We start from the raw sequence: 7,709 nt of genomic DNA on the forward strand, positions 1-7,709 counted from the left end.
TGAACCCCCCCAGCTCCCCCAGCCGCTCCCCAGCAGCCTGGGGCTCCAGACCCCTCCCCAGCTCCGCTGCCCTTCTCTGGACACGCTCCAGCCCCCCCAGGTCCTTCGGGGAGGGAGGGGCCCAACCCTGACCCCAGCAGTCGAGGGGCGGCCTCACCCATGCCGAGTATGTTCTTGCTATTATGGCAGATACTGATTCAAAATAGATATTCTTGCAATGGAGGGGGGAAAAAAAGGAAAAAAACCCCAAGATTTGTTTATTTTGACTGTCTAGAGATACTTAGATCTGGAACACTGGTAAATAAGAAACACGTCTTACCATTCAAAAGCAGAGAACATGCGAGCGTTTCTCTGAGATTCACCAGGAAGTCAAAGCTGATAACAGCAACACCCAGGGGTGTTATCAAGGACTGAAACACATTGTATTAGGGGCAGAAAGTACATCCCTCAAGAAATGGGGGTCTTAGATCTGTACAACGTGCACCACGCTCTTGAGTCACGCAGGTACCCTGAGAGCTGCCCAGGGGCTGCAGGCTTTGCACCAGCGGCAGATCAAACCAAACGCCCTGGAGCCCTGAACGGCAGTTGGCCACCACCAGAGGACACAGAAGTCATCAAGGCCACCGGTCTGTTCCCAGCGGTCTGACAGCAACAGGCATCTCCAAAAGGTAACGCATCCCGGCTGTTGCTTTCTGTTGCCTACAGAGGGAGTCCAGACCAGCTTCCTCGAGAGGCAGACACAACTTCAGCAAAACGAAGACCACACGGAGAAAATCATGCGATAGCGATAAAGCGACTTCGTGAAGTCTATCAAAAAGGCACTACCTGGCAGTAAGTGCATTCAGGCCTAGCCAGCACCATATCCCATCTCCAGCGGTGCCTATAAGCAAAGGCCGAGGGAAGAGGCACCACAGAATACTCCCTTGCAAGTCCCTCTGCTTCAGCTGTCAGCCCCAGGAATATCCCGAGCCTGACATAATTTGTGCTTTGGTAACTCTCAAAACATCTCTCAAACACTTGCTCAGCCTCCTTGTTTCCCCCTTTAGCTTTCTGCAGCCGGAGCACCCCCGAGCGAGCCTCCCCCGGAGCTACTGCCTACGGCAGAGTCACCACCTCCTTTGCTTTGCTTTGCCGCCGGCTCCTCGGCCTCCCTGGCAAACCTGGGCTCGTGCAGTACCAGCAGAGACAGCAAACGGTCCGTTCCTATCCAGAGGCTCCTCGCCACTTCAGATTCTGTAAACATCTAGTATCAGCTTTAAGTCATCTCGCCCAGGCTGACGAGTCCCAGGCCCACTTACATGCTTGCCATGGAAGCCACGCTCTGCTTCTGACCGTCCGTCACCAGACTCAGGCCCTTCCCAAGTCCCGCTGTATCCTCTCCGAGACGAGAGGAACGAAGAACTGCATGCCTCGGTATCCCAAGCACAGGCAAACTGCTGTCATTACACAAACAAGCAGCATAATGTTTTCTGTCCTCTGTTTTTGTTCTCGACGTCTAAGATTTGATAAGCTACTGCTCTGCACCGTCATAGACTCCAAAATTTTGCTCCTGAGTAGCAATAGCCAGCACGGCTCCTTACACTGTGGCAAAGCTAGGACAGTTGCCCCCCAGGTTTTACTTTTATACATTAACTATTCAGTCATGCATAGAGTCTTCCTGCAATTCCTCATGTTCTGCCCTACATAACATTAGATTATATCGCCTCACTGCTCATCATTATTTTCAGACAACAAATACACCGACCCACACTTCACTCTGCAAATCACCCTGCGACACGGCACGACTCCTGTCCCACTGTATCACCAGTATAATCTGCTATGATCCGGCAGAAAACATGCCCTCACAGAAGAGAGGAATTTCAACATATAACCAGCCACAAAACCCCTAAATCTCTTCATCTCCCACCGATTCATTCCAAATTTCATTGCAGCTCTAACTGGCATTAGTGCATTGAGCCAATTCTGCACTGGACCACAGCACCTCCTACAGCCAGGAAATTAAGATTCAATTATTATCATACTTATTACAGAACTGTAAGTGCTACAGGTATTTGTAGGAAAAAATACATACAATTCTGGTTTTTCTAACGGTCCATGAAAACTCTGGGAGCTGCACAGTCTTCAGCATCAGCAGGGACTTCTCCCTGGATGGACCACGCAGTTTATTCCAGGAGCTAATCTGGTGGCCCCCACAATTCTCACCCTCATAAATAATACAGCAGGTATAGCCAGCATTTCAAACAACTAAAAGCCGTAACATTTCCAGCCTAAAAAGCTTACTGGCAATCTTGGTTTGGAGTAGGAATAAAAAAGGCAGTTATGTTTAGGTCATCAGATCTACTGACTTGCTGTCACTGGTGTTAAACACAGACCAGGAAAAGAGTTGCCACTGTGGGCAAGGAGGGCTTATACTTGAATCACAGAATGTTTTGGGTTGGAAGGGACCCCCAGAGGTCACCCAGCCCAACCCCCCTGCAGGAGCAGGGACACCTTGAACCACAGCAGGTTGCTCACAGCCCCGTCCAACCTGGCCTGGAATGTTCCCAGGGATGGGGCCTCCACCCCCTCTCTGGGCAGCCCAGAGAAACTTGTTTATTGTGGGAGGTGGGTAATGGTCCCGCTGTCCCTCTGTAGAACGGCTCTGTCACTTCTGTTACCATGGAGCATCTAGCAAGGATTATCAGTATTTTCTGCTCAAGCACGAGTGTGCCTGCATTTGACTCGAGCTCCTCGGCAGCTCACAGGACTCCTTCCCCCTTCAAACATCCCATCCTGCACCTGGCAGTAATTCAATACCTGGCCACACAAACACATCCTTTGGGTTAGGACAAATGCCTAAACTGTATTTTCCTTTTATTTTACTTCTTGTTGTATCTCCACCTTGTCATCTTCATGACAAAAGATGAACTAGGTCACAAATAACACTAACATACCAATGCGTAACGATGATTGTACAGAAACATCTTTGAATTGTTGAAGCAGATTGTTGTGCTACTGTTTAGAGATGGCCTTTGAACATTTTGGATATTGGAAAAAATTTCTTTACTAAAGAGTGGTCAAGCATCAGAATGGGCTGCCCAGAGAGGTGGTAGAGTCACCATCCCTGGAGGCGTTCCAAAAACATGTAGACGTGGCACTCTGGGACATGGTTTAGTAGGCAGGGTGGTGTTGGGTTGACACTTGGACTTGATAATCTTGGAGGTCTTTTCCAACCTTAATGATTCTTGGATAAATAAGAATATCAAATGCTAATGGCAGAATGGGTTGGAGACATTACTGCACAGATGGTCAGCCTCAGAAGTTTTCTACACTCCCAAAGCTTCACAAGTTGACATTTTTTCTTCAAGATGTCAAATCTACTCCTTTATCAGAGCTACCAATCGCAGCTGGTGCAGATAAGCCTTGCTTTTTCAGTAGGAGAATAAAACATCGATGTATCCATATAGACTAAAAGGTGCTCATGAATCTGTTCATCCTTGATGCCAAAGCAGAAGTATACCTATAAAAATAAATAATCAAAAAGCTCCCATGAGCTCCATTGTCTGCTGAGGTGTTCTCAGTACATAGATTAAAAAAAATAAATCAAAGCACCTCCCTAGTTAAGCAAACTCCCAAGCAGCCAACTAGTTCAAAGCCACACGTCCGAACAAAAGATCTGGGGTTCTTCCCCTCGGAAAGCATTAGCAATGTATGTCTATAATAAATCACATGAGATGCAAAGACAGTGACTCACTTCATTATCTGCAAAGCATGAGAACAGAATCCTCCACTGAGACAAAAGTCCCCAGGAAACGCTCATATCAGCTGCACTTTGCTCTCTGGTAGCAGTCTCAGCAAGGGAGGAACAGTGACACGATTCTGACCAACTGCCGCAGAGGTTATACGATTTTAGCTTGAATTTCTGTGTTCCACACACCCATTTTACAGTTACAAAACAGCTCCCTTTAAAGAGCAGGCCTGCAAACTCAACCTAAACTCTTGAAATTAAATACGGCGCAGAGTCAAGGAAGAAACATGCCAGCAAAACAAGTTCTGACAGCCAAAGAAAAGTAACCTCTCGGGACATAGCAATTGTTCCTGTTGATAAATCACAGTTGTTAATTCAATACATTCCAAAACTGACACTTCTGCTGTGAGTAATAAAAACCTGTGAAATCTTCAGAACTTGACACAGTGCCAAACCAGGAGATTCCCCATTTAATTCACCCGGAGCCCTCACTGCCTAGGAGCCACAACTCTTTTTTTCCTGATGCAGCCTGAGTCCTTGTGGCGTACCAGTCTGTTTTATCTGCTCTATCGGGCAGACTCATAGCCACAGGTGACTAGAACTAATTTCTCCTAAAATGATCAAAAATCTGGACTCTAGTCCAGGAAACAAACACAGCTGATGAAAGCTCAGAAACATAACCATAGTTCTGTACGCACACATGCCACGTAGCCGCCGAGGTGCAGTGCTGCTGGGGAGGCACTCTCTGTCAGGAGTCCTGGAGAATTTCTTGCCATAGCCTAGACCAAAAACTCGCATTTATTAGTCCAGATGCACTGCCTATTGCTTCCAGAGTTACCTGAGGAGAAATATTCAGCAGTAAAATTTAAGTTGCGTAAAGTGTTGCGTAGCAGATGAAGCTCCGGAATTGGGTTTTTTTCATTATCCTAGCACCCAAAATTCACATTTTGAATGCCTAAATGAACTGCATAGGCATGAAGAAAGCTGAAGGTAGCAATGGCTGAGTCTTTTCAAGATTAGACACATAAGATCATAAAGAACCTTAATCATTACTGTCCTGACTGTGGAGTTAGCATAAGCAAATACCATCAATACAGTTGCCAACTAAAACCTCCCCAGGTATTAATCTGTGTCCCCTTCTGTACCGGGTCAAGCTGCACAGCGCTGTGCTTTCTGTCGGCATGCAGAGAGGGGTTGATAACCCACCGGTGTTTTGGCTACTGCTGAGCAGTGCTTGAACAGCATCAAGGCTGTGTCTCCAACATTCCCCCCCCCACCACCAGAGGGCTGGGAGGGGACAAGATCCTGGGAGGGGACGTAGCCAAGACACCTGACCCAAACCAACCACAGGGATATTCCATACCATATGGCATCAGCTCAGATATAAAAACTAGAGGAAAAGGAAGAGGGGCAGGGGCATTCATCTTCTATGACGTTTTGTCTTCCAGAGCAATGGCTATGCGTACCGAAGCCCTGCTTCCCGGGAAGTGGATGGACATCGCCTGCTGATGGGAAGTAGAGAAGAAAATCTTGTTTTCCTTTTTCTACCACATGCAGCCTTTGCTTTTTTATTAAACTGCCTTTATCTCGACCCACGAGTTTTCTTTCTTTTCCATCTCATTCTCTCCCTGCCTGGCCGGCTGAAGAAGGGAGCGAGAGCGCGGCTTGGTGGTACCTGGTGTCCAGCCAAGGTCAAACCACCACAACTTCCTGAAAGTTTGGTGTTAGGACAAGCTGGAGAGTAAGTTCCTACTGCTGACAGGCAGGACTGCAGCCCTGGCGTTGTCCAGAGGCAACTCTTCCACTGGCCTGACAGCCCGCGCTGTAGATGCCCAGGTGGGAGTTTGCTCCACGGTACAGCTCGCTCCACTGATGGGATAGGGCTAAACTGCAGATGGCCAAGTGCTTCAAAAAAAGAAACAAGTAAGAAAGTTTTATTTAACAGACCCAGCTTCCACACACAGAATGTACTGGTACCACATTTTAATATCACCCTGCAGGTCAGTCAGCTGATGAAGACTGACTAACGCAGTTCAAGTCCATGATATAAAATTAAGGCCACAACTGATTAGACATGGAACTATGATAAGGTCCCACAAACAAGCCAGAAAATGCCAATCACTAAACAAACAGCGGTTGATTTCCCAGCAATTAAGGATCAGTGTTACTTAAACTTGCTAAAGGGCTTCTGCCCAATGTGACAAGCCCAACACACTTCCCTTACTTAGCAAGCTAGAAGTTAATTAAACGCTGAATTTTTGTAGGGGTTATTTCAATGACAAAAAAAATGCTCTTTTGTCTCTGAGAACGGCAGTAGCTCAGGCCCCATGAGTTACCATGGCCAACGCTGATCTCTCCTGAAAGAAAATATAACCCTTTGATTTCTACCTTGCAAAAGTTTTATTGCAGACCTGATTTAGAAAGCAAGTAAATTATATTTTCATATGTCCTTAAGCCATTAGCTTACAACCCTACGTCTGTATTCAGAGATTTTAGTTTGCTGTTAGATTTAAATTAAAGCATGAGCCATACAATGCAGATAAGCTAATTTATTACAGCGGGGAAGCTGATGCCATAGAGATCCAAACCTGAAGGGAGAAAAAAATACTAAGGTTCATTAGTGGTAGCAGCTACCTGAACAAGTTCCCTAACATGACATTGTTCAACTGCAGGAGGAAAGCTGACTGAAGAACTTGCTCCAAAAGCCTTTACCAGATCGTACACCTTCTCTCTTTACCAAGCAGAAAGCTATCGGAGCTCTCCTCCCCTTGCTGTGCCTCTATTGCTTGTGCAGATACTGCTCAGAAGCCACAGTTCACTTCAACATCCACATAATAGAGCTTTTATTTTTAAAAAGTCAACACTTGCAAAGACTTTTTTAACAGTTTATAATGCCACTTGTTTCCACACTTCGTTATTTAACTGCATAGGTGAAGTTACGATAACAAAGTTCCTTCTCCCAACCTCAGAAACTATTAAAGTGGAAAGCCACGGGCCATAGCTTACATTTAAAGCGAAACATTTTAAAATTCAATACTAGTATTGCTTTAATAATCACAAGCATTAGTTTCCATCAGTGAGAAGAGCCTTGAAGACAGAAGCAAAAATTGTCATGCCTTGTAAGGAGACTTCAAAAAGAGACTGAAAAATTCATACTCAGAAATTCATGAGCTCAAAACCATCATGCCAAGAGTCTTACAAACCTTCCACCGCTTCCCATCCTCCCCAGGAGCAGAGCTTTGTCATCCAAAAAGAAAGGTGAATCTACACCATGGCCTCGATTTAAGTTTATTATCCGATTTAGCTCTTCAAATAACCCAAAACTTTGATGTGCAGGCATCTTCTAAAGAGCAGGTGAACACTTTAAAAAAATAAAGTAATGCACAGGTAAACATCTTGTAACTTTCATCAAAGATTCATTTTTTTTTTTAGTCACAGAGTAAAATTTTTGTTGTTTTTTTTTGTTTTTTTTTTTTAACCACACAGTACTGTTCTTAAAAGATGTTTTAGTGTATTATCTTAGAGGTAGTTAACTAGCAGACATAAGAAGCATTGAGTGCACAAGCTTAACCCATAATGTAGGGGGAAAAATATTCTTTATTGCTATCAGGTAGACCTTAAAGCCTGAAGCACCACAATTTCACATGAGAGATTTACTTTCTTCAGAAGCTTACTGCTCACCCAGTTTGAACTACACTGAATCCTCTCCCACACCAGACAGGCAGCAGAAGCAACACCTACACCTGCCACTGAACTTTGGCTAAAACATGAGAGGTCACGTTAGAACGCAGCAGACCATAGTTACAGGAGAACTGATTACCAGGTCACGTAGGACAGCCGAGATGAACACATGCTACAGCGACCTCAGCAGGGCTGGGGGGGAGGCTAGCGAGAGACCTTGCAATATCGACACCGGGATGTAACGGTATCATCCGAAGGCCGTGCCTGATATGCCCAGGGCCATTCTGACTCGGTTTTGGTC

The sequence above is a fragment of the Egretta garzetta genome, unplaced genomic scaffold, assembly GCF_000687185.1.
Source record: "Egretta garzetta isolate BGI_Z169 unplaced genomic scaffold, ASM68718v1 scaffold564, whole genome shotgun sequence".
Lineage (NCBI taxonomy): Eukaryota > Metazoa > Chordata > Aves > Pelecaniformes > Ardeidae > Egretta > Egretta garzetta.